Consider the following 13,921-nt stretch of genomic DNA (forward strand, 5'->3'; position numbering starts at 1 on the left):
CACCTGATTGTCATCCCATTGATTGAAAACACCTGACTCTAATTTCACCTTCAAATTAACTGCTAATCCTAGAGGTTCACATACTTTTGCCACTCACAGATATGTAATATTGGATCATTTTCCTCAATAAATAAGTGGCCAAGTATAATATATTTGTCTCATTTGTTTAACTGGGTTCTCTTTATCTACTTTTAGGACTTGTGTGAAAATCTGTTGATGTTTTAGGTCATATTTATGCAGAAATATAGAAAATTCTAAAGGGTTCACAAACTTTCAAGCACCACTGTATAGGCATCTTCTCTTCTCTGCAATGATTGCGTCTCTGGTATTCAGCATGTTGTCTCTTCCACAGCCAATTCAAAAATGACCAGGGGTTGGGGAGGCCCCTTTTTTATATGGCGTGCCCAAGTCGGCACGACACCGTCCAAATTGCGCAAACTCGTCGTGCCAGTGCGGGAAGTGCGTAAACTATGCGCAAACTATGCGTGAACTCGTCGTGCCAGTTCGTGAATGTGGACGGGCATGCATTCGTGAACTCGTCGTGAACTATGCGTGAACTAGTCGTGAACAGTGCGGGAGCCTCCCAGTTCGTGCCCCAAAATGGCACGACTTGCCATGACAAAATCGTGCCCAAAAGTCGTGCAAGTGTCAGCCTTGCATTACTCTTACATTGTTGATTAGTGGGAGGCACTAAATCTTTTTAAGGTTAGAGGTTTTTTATTGGGGTAAGGGCGAGGCCTATTTAAAGTTAAAGGATATGGGACATGAAACATAAATGCACGCTATATCAGTTTCTTTCCATTAAAAATATGAATTAATTGCATCAACAAATACAAAATCATCTATTAAATTCAGCAAAATCGTTATATTCGTGATGATTATATGGCATTTCTGCTCGACTTCCGATATGCATTTTCTACAACCGGAAGAGCCGCTGTCACGTGATCATACGTCACAAAAACTTTCGGGCACAGCACAAGCGGGTAGATGAATGGAGAAGTGGATGACAAGAAAATTGTTTTTATAGTCTTTAACGTACATTGGACATCATGGTGTATTGTGCTGCTTATGGTTGCAATAATTCCAATGGGAAATGCCCTGGAGTAAGTTTTTTTGCATTCCCCAAGGACCCGAAGCTGAGGAAAGTGTGGGCTCACTACTGCCGTAGAAAAAACTTTGCACCTACTGTTTCCCACAAACTGCGTTCGGACCATTTCACAGAGGATTCTTTCAACATTAATACTCAGGTACTGAACGAAATTAATTGCCAAGCCAAATTTACCTTCACTCGGAGTTGTACCATTATTTTTTTAGACAGGGCGGACGAACCAGGGCATTCGCCCGCCTGGCCGTGCCCGACGAGGAGTGCTCTCGGCCGGCTTGGGAGGCAGACGGCAGCCCCTCCTGGAAGTGTGGTTTTACCATGGGCCTCATGTGGAAAAATGCCGAGGTGCATTCGCTAAGCGACTGAAAGCCGAGGTAAGGATTAGTATTATAATTTTGGGTGTATCAATTATTGATTATCATAATTCTGACTCGTTTCGCCATTTTGAATGTTTTCATCTCGGACTCTGGAAGCATTGTATCTCAATCAATCTCGAAAAATATCAGCAAAAAAAAAATAGCTTGCAACGGACTTTAGCTAGATCTATGATGAACTTTCAATGTATGATACAAAAATAATACTTCTTTCAACAGATCATTAGCCTTTGAGCAGAATTGTTTTTAACTTACCAGGAAGTGTTATCGAGCCGACCGCTTTCAGTTTCATGGGGATTGAATGAACTCTCACTCTCAGAATCATCTGACCCGTCAGAGTAAAGACAAGATCCATGTTCATGTGAATTTCCAGCTATCGGTTCGAATTGATAGGGTCTAACTTCACATCTCTGTGAAACATCGGGAATGTCACTGTCGATGGTGTCCATTTCGGTAACCTGTTTACATTAGATTCCCAAGCGCTGGCTCCTTGGAAAGTTTTTGTGACGTCACGGGTCACGTGACCGCCTAGCTCATTAACAAATCCTTGTTTTACACTGATGTATAAAAAAACTTGAATAATGTGATGATTTTCACATTTTTGACGCCCTGCAGTGATTTAGATGGCATTTCTTATGTCCTTTATACATAATTATGCCCAGATCCTTTAATATCCTTTAATGTTTTCATTTAGGGGAGGGGCTAGGTCTATTTACGATAAATGGAAAGACTATAAACAAGGCTTAGCCCCTCCTTCAAATAAAAAAATTAATAATCAAACCTTAAAACCTTTTAAACTAAAGCTAGGACATGCTCACAAAACTCTAATCTTTTAAAGAACAGAATTGCGTACGACCAACAAAACCTCAAACTGAGCGAAAATAAAAGGCGTTTCAGACTGAGGCAGGAAACGAAACGTATATTTATTTTCACGTCAGTTGAGAAATGGTCTGTGGAGCTGAAAGAGTTTGACTGAAAATGTCAATATTGTTGAAAATATGAATTTGTTCATGTTGAGGAACGTGAGGAGGTTGAGGAGCGTGAGGAGGTTGAGGAGCATGAGGTGGTTGAGGAGCGTGAGGAGATTGAGGACCGTGAGGAGATTGAGGACCTTGAGGAGGAGAACACACTCACTCCCAGCTGTGCTGAAGCTCTGAGAAGCAACAACAAATCTGGTGGAAAATATTATGGTGAGTTCTGATCCACTGGGATGGGTTCAGCTCTCCACCAAATTCTCCTAAAATGACTCACAGTGAACTGCTCATGTTCCTTCAATGAAGATTTATCTCAAGACCGAATCCAACATTTAACTTTTTTTTATTTTATCCATCCATCTGTTATCTACATCAGGGGTTCTCAACCTTTTCTACTTTAAGGCCCACCTATTCACACTTGTAATGAGTTGGGCACCATTAAAAAAGATCCCCAATTATTTTAGCTCATCGATTCTATTAGAATCTAATAATCTACTGTAAAGTGTATTAATGGGATGCGACATCATTCCCTGTTACAGATGGGAGCCCAGGAATTAAATAAATCCAATAAAAACAAACTGTTTTTAGTTGTAGGTGTTGTATTTAAAACTGTATGGCTGTGCCAGAAGCCAAACCCATGCATGCAGTCAAAAGGGATTAATGATCCAAAAGTGGAGTCTGGTCCATTAACACAAGAACTTATTGCCATGTTTGTGTTCGGCAAACAAGCAAGTTATTAAAGCCAAGAAGTCCACTCAAAAGAAGTGGATATCGAAACCACTCAATGGGATTAGATCCTTACACGCTAACAAAGAAGGACTTTTCCTACGAGTCGGAAAATTATCCATCAGTTGAGTTCCCTGACATCTCAAACTACCTGGTGCTGTAGACATCATTCTACACGGACACACAGACGAAAACCTGGAAGATCATGGAGACGTACAACTTTTTATACGTAGCTGGGTTAAAGATCTGGGGATCAGGACACTACAAGATAAATCCTGTATTGTTTTTGCCCCGGGTAATGAGGAATTTCTGGGCTTTTTGAAAGTGCCTTTGTGATGATTGCTAGGACGCTACAGGTTTTAGTATCAAGTGTAAACGAACCACAGCGGCTCTTTTCTCAATCCTCCCCGCTCTTCTCTTCCGGGTAAATCATTCACAAAGATCCACAGAAACCCCTTTCAAGACCTTAGTATTCCATGTATTGTATACGAGTTAGTGTACAATATGGCAATCAAACAGTAAACAAAAACACATCTGAGGATGTGTTAAGCGTCTCCTGAACTTCAAAACATCACGAAATAACGGAAAATGGTGAGAAAAGCGATTTGTGAATCCAAACGAAATAAATCAGAGGAATTTATAAACCTTTCCCGAAGTGATCACTGCAAACTCGAGCGTTCTTCGACTCGGCTCCATTCCATCGCAGCAAAAGGTTCAAGATTCACCTTTCTCATTATCTTTTCCTCTTTCACCCTTTATCACTTCACAAGGAACCCGGAAGAAACTTTTATCAGTTTCACAGTTTGATTAATTCGAACATCACAAAACAACACAAGTGTAGGGCATTTTAATGACTAGCAACGCATTCCAGTGATGAACAGTGAGCTTAGCTGACCACCACTTCACATCTTGCATATCCAAGGCCCTGGTCACACTACAGCTCGCGATGGGTTTAGGAATATTTAGCAATGAAAAATTGGCAGCACTGCCACCAATCGTGCAATACATGGCGAATGTTCTCGGAGCTTTGCGAGTTGTTTTTTTGGTGTGTCTCTGCCTTGTGAGCGGTGGCGATGCTTTCGTCGGCAAACTAAGCAGCGAATACTTGCAGACGGGTTTGGGAATACTTCCTGAAGCTCAGGGAACCTTTGCTGATCCTCTTGAGATATACTTGTCACGAATCCTCACGGGAGCCTCATCAACACAGCGGCTCGGCAGAACCTAACCTTCCCCGAGATTTAAAAAGTGCATTTACGTTTGGGGATCCTTTGGAGGGTGTTGTGTGCACTCCTGGGACCCAGTCATTATGGGAAACACCTGATGCTGATTTGAATGCAATCAGCATGCGCATATTTGCCATTTTCACAAATACCAGCATGTATTGCATGGTGGGAACTTCTGGCGTCGTTGACAACACGGGCACAGACTAATTTTATCCAACATCCACAATACATATCAAGTAAACACAAGATATCAAGTGAAAGAGAGCCAGTCAGTATAATGGTATGAAAGTTCTTTACTGTACACGTACAACTGTTACTCTGAAGACTTAAAGATTCTTCGTGCTACTGCAGTTTCATTGTCGTTCCCGAATGTGGAATTGTTTATTTTGATGTAAATATATACGATCTGTAAATTATACTCTGTATTGATGAATGCTGTGTTGTGGTGATGTCAAAATGATAATGAGTTCCAACAAAGTTCTCTACAAACATTATTACAGGTTTACATGGTCTCACAGATTTTTTTTTTCAGAGATTAATACTGCTGGAAATGGTTGCACATTTATAATTTGTCATCAGTGTAAACGTGCACTGTTAATGTTGTTGGCCAGAGTTATAGTGCTGAGGAGTTGGACCACGTATTTCATGTAAACAGTGCAGAGAGTGAAACAGTGCAGTATGGGCGATGCTATAAGGATGACCGATTAAATGCTTCTGTGCTGATGAAAACTACCACAGAGCAATCCATCCATCCATTATCTGTAACTGCTTATCCTATGCGAGGTCGTGGGTGAGATGGAGCCTATCCCAGCTGACTATGGGTGAGAGGCGGAGTACACCCTGGACAAGTCACCAGGTCATTGCAGGGCTGACACATAGAGACAAACAACCATTCACACTCACATTCACACCTACGGTCAATTTAGAGCCACCAATTAGTCTAACCTTTGGACTGTGGGGGAAACCGGAGCAAACTCACACAGACACTGGGAGAACACACAAACTCCGCACAGAAAGACCCCCTTCAGCCGCTGTGCTCGAACCCAGAACCTTCTTGCTGTGAGGCAACAGTGATAACCACTACACCACCGTGCCGCCCCACCATGGAACCAGTCATTAGAAATATAAAGTCAAGTCAAATCAAAGTCCCTTCCACGCCAGGATCTGGTCTTCCCAGGCAGTCTCCTATCCCAGTACTAACCAGCTTTTTGAGGCGTATGGGTGTGGCACTGATCTCCATCTCCATAGCCCTCGGCCTCTCACCTATACAGCTAGGGTTACAGTGGGAGGGCGGGTCAGGTCCTCTGGTAACCGTGAGAGTTTGACTTCCCTACTCGCATCTGTATTGCAGCATGCCTTGCCAGATGGCAGTAGGTACCATTTTTATGATGGTCTTTGGTATGACCCAACCGCGAGTAAAACTTGCAATCTCCTGGTCGAGAGACGGACATGCTAACCACTAGGCCAACTCACAGTCAGAAACATAAAAGCAGTCTAAAAACATCACATTTCAGCTTGCATCCGATCTTTGAACATCAAAACTGATTATATACCCCAATATTGTTTTTTGTACCGTGATCAGCAGCCTGGGCCTGATCACCAGAACCGTGCAATGGATTGTGGGATATGTGTAAGGGGTGAATATGTAAGGACGCTGTTTTCACAGAGACTTTGTGAAATATTCCGTCATGTATGCAGCGGTAGACGGATCTAAGTGCAGGAAGAGTGTTTATTAGCAGGTGAGATATTTACAAAAATGAAATGTGAGGCAAGGTCAGAGACACAAAACACAAATGAAAGCAGAATCATAAAGCAGAGTATTTAAACAGCATTATAAACTTGACAAGAAACAAACGTGACATTGATAATCATAATACTTTGCAAAGACTCTGTGAAAACAGCATCCATATCTACGTTTGCTGATTGTGCTCAAATCATCATCAGGTGTTTCCCATAAGGACCGGATCCCAAGAGTGCACACAACACACTCTGTGAGTGAGCGCGGCTGCTTGAGCTGCACCAGACTCAAGCGTGTAAAGGTGTGACAGTCATGTGTTTGCCTGCTGTGTGACCACAGCTTTTAGCTTGCCTGTATATCGCCAACAAAATGGTTCATTTTCATCGATAACCCTTGGCAAAACATCAAGAGCTGTCGTGTGGTCATGCTTATGGCTGTCCATTGATATTCAATGACGATGAGGTCCTCTTCGTTGTCTTCTTTGTCTTCCCAGGTCTTGCAGCTGTTGCTGTTAGGGTTGTTGTCGTCTGTCGCCATCTCTCGTGCACCTGCTCATGAGAGAGAAGCCCGATCCTGGACTGGCAGATCCTGGGACAATGACGACAGGCGAAGGGACCAGGCATGGGAGCAGAGGGAAGGAAGCGCCAAAGGTGTCACTGGGTCCGTTCTTCTTCAAAGTGGCAGACTCTCTGGGACACAGTCTGCTTCCAGTTCATGTGGTCTTTGGCGAGGATCTCAAGGTCAACAGGAGGAATGTTGCACAACTGCAGGGACCACTTCAAGAAGTCCTTCCAACGCTTCTTGGGTCTTCAACGGGAGCAGGTCCCTTCTGTGAGTTCTCCTTATAGGATCATCTGGGGCATTCGGTTGGGGGCCATTCAGATGGCATGTCCGGTCCATCGGAGGACACAATGGAGGATCATGGACTCCACGTTTGTGGAGTGTAGTGTGACCGTAGCTTAATGAAGCAGATGTGACGTTGGATGCAACCCAGCAATTGTTCCCTCCTACGAGTAAAAATGAGCTTCAACTTGAAAAAAATTTGCAGCCCACTAGGTGGGGCTTTGCAGCCCATTAGCGGTCCAGTGGTTCAGAAACACTGATCTATAGCACTTATCGGTCAGGGTTGTGCGGGAAGCTGGAGCCAATCCCATCCTACTTCAAATGAGGGGTGGGGTTCACCCTGGGCAGGATGCCAGTCTATCACAGGGTTACATAGAGATGAACAACCATCACAATCACACTCACACCTCTGTAGCCAGGTGACCTGAAGGAAACCCACGCAGGCACGAGGAGAGAACAGACAAACTCCACACAGAACGGCCCCAGTCAACTGTGAGATTTGAACCCAGAACCTTTGTGCCGTGAGACTTTTTTTCTTAAATTCTCAGTCTGATTTCTTCATATAAATGGATGTAAAATGTAAAATATAAAGGTAAAAGAAAAAAAAATATTTCAAATAAAACTAAACAAGTGAAAAAAAAATCGATTTTAATTTGAATTCATGACATTAAAGTCCACATTTCTTGACGGACTGATTGATTGATTTAATGATGAACTTGCACAAGTGTAATTTTTGAAATTCATTTTTGAAGAAATTAAAATGATGTGTATTTTCTAACTAATGAAATAAAAACAGTGTGGGTGAGAAGAAAAAGGCAGCTCGTGGTGTGTGTGTGTGTGTGTGTGTGTGTATGAGACAGACAGGACAAACCCTTTATGATAGCTTTCACAATAATACAGCGGGACAATTCCATCTCACTTCATAAACCAGGATATGAGTTTTTCCCCCCACAATCCCTCCTGTTGTCATGGCATCGTGACGACAGCAGGCGAGATGAAGCCTCTCGACTCTTTAGCGTTCTCCACTTGAGAGATTTTTGACCTTCAACTGCTGTTCTAGACATAAATCAACAAAAAACAGTGCATCTCAAACACTAGTAGAAAAAAACCCACGCTATTTAGCGTTAACTCACAGAAGAACTAGCCAAATCGGCTAATCGAGTTAGAAAAAGGATTAGCGCGCTACATACACAAACAAGTCCTTAAAAACAAACACGCGGCAGTTTCTTCTCTCACCACGTTTGATTTTCAGAAGTTAACAGTGTTATGTGCGGCTCAAAAACGTCTCATCTCATCTCATTATCTCTAGCCGCTTTATCCTTCTACAGGGTCGCAGGCAAGCTGGAGCCTATCCCAGCTGACTACGGGCGAAAGGCGGGGTACACCCTGGACAAGTCGCCAGGTCATCACAGGGCTGACACATAGACACAGACAACCATTCACACTCACATTCACACCTACGGTCAATTTAGAGTCACCAGTTAACCTAAGCTGCATGTCTTTGGACTGTGGGGGAAACCGGAGCACCCGGAGGAAACCCACGCGGACACGGGGAGAACATGCAAACTCCACACAGAAAGGCCCTCGCCGGCCACGGGGCTCGAACCCAGGACCTTCTTGTTGTGAGGCGACAGCGCTAACCACTACACCACCGTGCCGCCCGGCTCAAAAACGTAACACCAAAAAAAAAAACAAATTCAAAATACCATGGGTCTTTTATTAAAACACTTGCAAGTTCACAATCACAGAAAACCAAACGCACACAACAAGCGGCCAACGTGAAGCCTAATGCTCACGGGCCACTAACAACTGTGGGAAGTCCAATAAATAAGGGCGCAGGTGAGCTCATCCCGCCAGGTGGCAATCAGGCAATCAGTGCAGCCACGCCCAGGAGCACTCGCAGTCGTCACCATAGACCATATGGTCGTCACACGCCCCCCCCTTTTTCAAAAAACGCAGAGCCCTCTGGATCGTAGGGGTTTTTTTTTTCCACAGCTTCCTGCATCAGAACAGCGCCTGCTCCGACGTTGCTGGCATCAACCTTGTGACCAAACACCAAATCATTCGGGCTAAACCCAGTACTCTCCTGCACAACTTCGCGAACAGCCAGCATAAGCCACGGTAGTGACTCTTCCCAGTCTGCATCCAGCGGAGGACAGATTTCATAGACTGATGGAATCTTTCAACGGAACCCTGCGACTGTGCATGATATGCTGTGGATGTAAGGTGTTCTATGCGCAGTTGTTTTAGGACATCAGCAAACACACGGGAAGTAAAATTAGACCCGCGGTCGCTTTGCACAAATCTTGGAATGCCAAAAACAGACATAAACTGAATTAAAGCTCGTAGTACCGCTTTCGTAGAGATAGTGCGCAAAGGATAACGAGTGTTCAAGCACATTAGAGTAAAAATATAATTACTACCATTCTTCGACCTAGGCAGTGGGCCTACACAATCAATAACAATGTGCTCAAAAGGTTCCCCAACAGCTACAATTGGGCGCAAAGGCACGGGTTTGAGCGTTTGATTTGGCTTACTAGTGATCTGACAGGTATGGCATGTCTTTATATACGTGGACACATTCTTTTTTACGCGCGGCCAAAAAAACGTTCTAAGAACTCGATCATACATCTTCTTCACGCCCCCATGACCGCACTGGTCATGCGCAACCTGCAATATGGAATTTCGAAATTGAGCAGGAACTGCCAACTGGACATAGGCATCCCCCACAAACACCTCCCCTTGCGATACCCACTTACGGAAGAGAACCCCATTATCCAGGAAGTACCCCCTCGCTAGTCCCAATGCATCTGTGGGGGACAAAACGTTCTTAAACAAATCAGCCAACCCTGGATCACCAGCCTGTGCATTGCGCAACTCCTCCCCTGACAAAGGAAAGGGCAGATTAGACAAATCAGGAACACCCAGCACAGACCCCAAACTTTCCCTCTGCACAGCAGTTGACACCACATGATGATCAGTGCTGCTCATCGACCTCGTCACTGCACAGGCTGGGCTCTCCCCCTCATTACTGGGAGCACAAACAGGTGTACCAGGGGAATCAGACACAATGGGTGAAGGAGCGTCACCCCAAACACGGTGCCCCGCAATTGCATTGCCTAAAATAATATGGACTCCATCCACAGGGAGGGCCGGACGAACCCCGAGGACAATTTCCCCCTGCACAAAATCAGACTGAATATTAATTCTGTGAAGGGGAACAGTAACCGTATTCAAACCAATTCCACGAATTAAAACATTATCACCAGTGTATGACTGCTCAGAGAAAGGTAGCACAGACTGTAAAATAAACGAATCTACAGCGCCTGTGTCCCGCAGAATTTTCACCGGAACACTGTTCTGACCTGGGAAAAAAACACAGCCATCAGTAATAAAGGGCAAATAGGACATTAAACAATCTTTTGCAAAATCTCTGTCACCCCCCGAGCTCCGTGCACATGACTCAATAGAATGCAAAGACCTGGCTAGTGCATTTGGTTTAACGTACTTAAGTCGAGCGCGGTGGTCTATTTTTTAAGGCGGGGCAATCCACCTTCCAGTGCCCAATTTCGCGACAGTAATTGCATATTAAGTCCGTGGCCTGACTTGACAATGACGTCAAGGGCCCCGGCAATGGTCTACTCGCCCCCTAGGCTGCTTTTAACCCAGGCTTACCAATATCATGAGAACTATTTTTATGCGTTAATGTAAATTCATCAGCCAGTGCCGCCGCTTTTTCAGGAGTTTTAGCTTTATGCTCAGAGATAAAGGTAGCTACACGTTCAAGCACAGAAGATTTAAAAACTGTTCAACTATCATCAAATCAGACAAATCATCAAACGTTTTAATGTCACCGGCAGAGCACCATTGAGTGAAATGCTTGCGCAAATCTCTCGCAAACTCCAGATGTGTTTGTCCTACTTCTTTCCTTGCTTGCCGAAATCTCAGGTGGTACGCCTCAGGCACAAGCTCGTATGCCCGCAAAACAGCAGCTTTAACCTTAGAGTAGTCTCTTGCATCCTCTGAGGACAAAGAGGAGTAAGCCTCCTGTGCTTTCCCCTGTAACACACACTGCAGCAACAAACACCTGTGCTCATCGGACCACTTCCTGGTGTCCGCAACACGTTCAAACAAAATAAAGAATACATCAGGGTCCTTATCATTACCCTTACGAAAATCTACCATGGTTTACTATGGTTTTACCATGGTTTTTATGTAGTAACCATGATTCTACCATGGTATCTCATGGTTATTCTAAGTACTATGAACCAACCATGGTATTACTATGGTTCATCCATGGTAGTAACCATGGTTCTACTATGGTATTTCATGATGATTCTAGTACTATGAACCAACCATAGTATTACTATGGTTTATCCATGGTAGTAACCATGGATCTACTATGGTATTTCATGGTGATTCTAAGTACTATGAACCAACCATAGCATTACTGTGGTTTATCCATAGTACTGCAGTAGCTGTGGTAGCATCATAGTTGTATGTGTAATAGGTCATAGTAACTATGAAATTAGTTTAAAAAGGGATAGTATGGTTTTTAAAAGGATGCACTAACTGTAGTATATTACCATGCTTTCGTCCAACAGTCAATGCTGTAGAGAAGGATCTCGATTAACAGCCCAGATACATTAACATTTACTTAGAACCTAAAAATTTAAGTGAACATTGAGGTAAAATGCACCATGGTTTTCATGGTTACCCAAAAAAACATGAAAATCATGAATAACTATAAACCATGGTAAAATCATGGTTAGTTTTCATAGTAAAACCATGGTTAGTTTTCATAGTAAAACCATGGTTAATTTTCGTAAGGGAAACTGAGGAACCAACCACAAACTAGATGACACCTCCTTTGAACCCTCTACACCCAATTTACCATCCTTAATTAAATCAAGCTTTCGATAGTCCAGGTCTAACTTCGCCTTTTCTAAAGCAATACGGTTAGTTTCTGAAGCTTGTCTCAATTTTTCCTGTTCTATCTTCAGCAACAGCAATTCTTTCCTCTGCTCGAACATCAATATTTCCCCTCCAGGTGGCGTCCCCGGAGCGGACTTTGGGCCAGGTTCCTGAAGCAAAATTCCCTTGTCAAGCAAAGCCCCTTTCAGCGACAGCTTAATGCTATCTTTTAATTTACGGTCCGCGTCTGAAATAGGAATCTTGTAATGGGAGGCAATTTGCAACAGTGTTTCTTTCGTGCAACTGTCCAAATACGAGTCACACGGAGTCTCAACAAATGTACGGACATCCATGTTGGAGAAAATAAAAGCGTAAACAAGCACAAATAAAAGTGATCACCCCAAATAACTACAACCCAAAACCCTATTTACAACCCCGATTCCAAAAAAGTTGGGACAAAGTACAAATTGTAAATAAAAACGGAATGCAATGATGTGGAAGTTTCAAAATTCCATATTTTATTCAGAATAGAACATAGATGACATATCAAATGATTAAACTGAGAAAATGTATCATTTAAAGAGAAAAATTAGGTGATTTTAAATTTCATGACAACAACACATCTCAAAAAAGTTGGGACAAGGCCATGTTTCCCACTGTGAGACATCCCCTTTTCTCTTTACAACAGTCTGTAAACGTCTGGGGACTGAGGAGACAAGTTGCTCAAGTTTAGGGAGAGGAATGTTAACCCATTCTTGTCTAATGTAGGATTCTAGTTGCTCAACTGTCTTAGGTCTTTTTTGTCATATCTTCTGTTTTATGATGCACCAAATGTTTTCTGTGGGTGAAAGATCTGGACTGCAGGCTGGCCAGTTCAGTACCCGGACCCTTCTTCTACGCAGCCATGATGCTGTAATTGATGCAGTATGTGGTTTGGCATTGTCATGTTGGAAAATGCAAGGTCTTCCCTGAAAGAGACGTCATCTGGATGGGAGCATATGTTGCTCTAGAACCTGGATATACCTTTCAGCATTGATGGTATCTTTCCAGATGTGTAAGCTGCCCATGCCACACGCACTAATGCAACCCCATACCATCAGAGATGCAGGCTTCTGAACTGAGCTCTGATAACAACTTGGGTCGTCCTTCTCCTCTTTAGTCCAAATGACACGGCGTCCCTGATTTCCATAAAGAACTTCAAATTTTGATTCGTCTGACCACAGAACAGTTTTCCACTTTGCCACAGTCCATTTTAAATGAGCCTTGGCCCAGAGAAGACGTCTGCGCTTCTGGATCATGTTTAGATACGGCTTCTTCTTTGAACTATAGAGTTTTAGCTGGCAACGGCGGATGGCACGGTGAATTGTGTTCACAGATAATGTTGTCTGGAAATATTCCTGAGCCCATTTTGTGATTTCCAATACAGAAGCATGCCTGTATGTGATGCAGTGCCGTCTAAGGGCCCGAAGATCACGGGCACCCAGTATGGTTTTCCGGCCTTGACCCTTACACATAGAGATTCTTCTAGATTCTCTGAATCTTTTGATGATATTATGCACTGTAGATGATGATATGTTCAAACTCTTTGCAATTTTACACTGTCGAACTCCTTTCTGATATTGCTCCACTATTTGTCGGCGCAGAATTAGGGGGATTGGTGATCCTCTTCCCATCTTTACTTCTGAGAGCCGCTGCCACTCCAAGATGCTCTTTTTATACCCAGTCATGTTAATGACCTATTGCCAATTGACCTAATGAGTTGCAATTTGGTCCTCCAGCTGTTCCTTTTTTGTCCCTTTAACTTTTCCAGCCTCTTATTGCCCCTGTCCCAACTTTTTTGAGATGTGTTGCTGTCATGAAATTTCAAATGAGCCAATATTTGGCATGAAATTTCAAAATGTCTCACTTTCGACATTTGATATGTTGTCTATGTTCTATTGCGAATACAATATCAGTTTTTGAGATTTGTAAATTATTGCATTCCGTTTTTATTTAAAATTTGTACTTTGTCCCAACTTTTTTGG

At 43.3% G+C, this 13,921-nt stretch overlaps 1 long non-coding RNA gene across 1 annotated transcript; it reads left to right on the plus strand.

The window, feature by feature from the left end:
- Positions 1–816: 816 nt before the first annotated feature.
- On the plus strand, positions 817–7,114 carry LOC132871610 (uncharacterized). Its single transcript, XR_009651303.1, has 3 exons — positions 817–1,479; positions 2,498–2,669; positions 6,634–7,114. It is a non-coding gene; the product is annotated as an uncharacterized LOC132871610 (long non-coding RNA).
- The last annotated feature ends 6,807 nt before the right edge of the window (positions 7,115–13,921 follow it).

This window comes from Neoarius graeffei, chromosome 2 (genome assembly GCF_027579695.1).
Source record: "Neoarius graeffei isolate fNeoGra1 chromosome 2, fNeoGra1.pri, whole genome shotgun sequence".
Taxonomy (NCBI): Eukaryota; Metazoa; Chordata; class Actinopteri; order Siluriformes; family Ariidae; genus Neoarius; species Neoarius graeffei.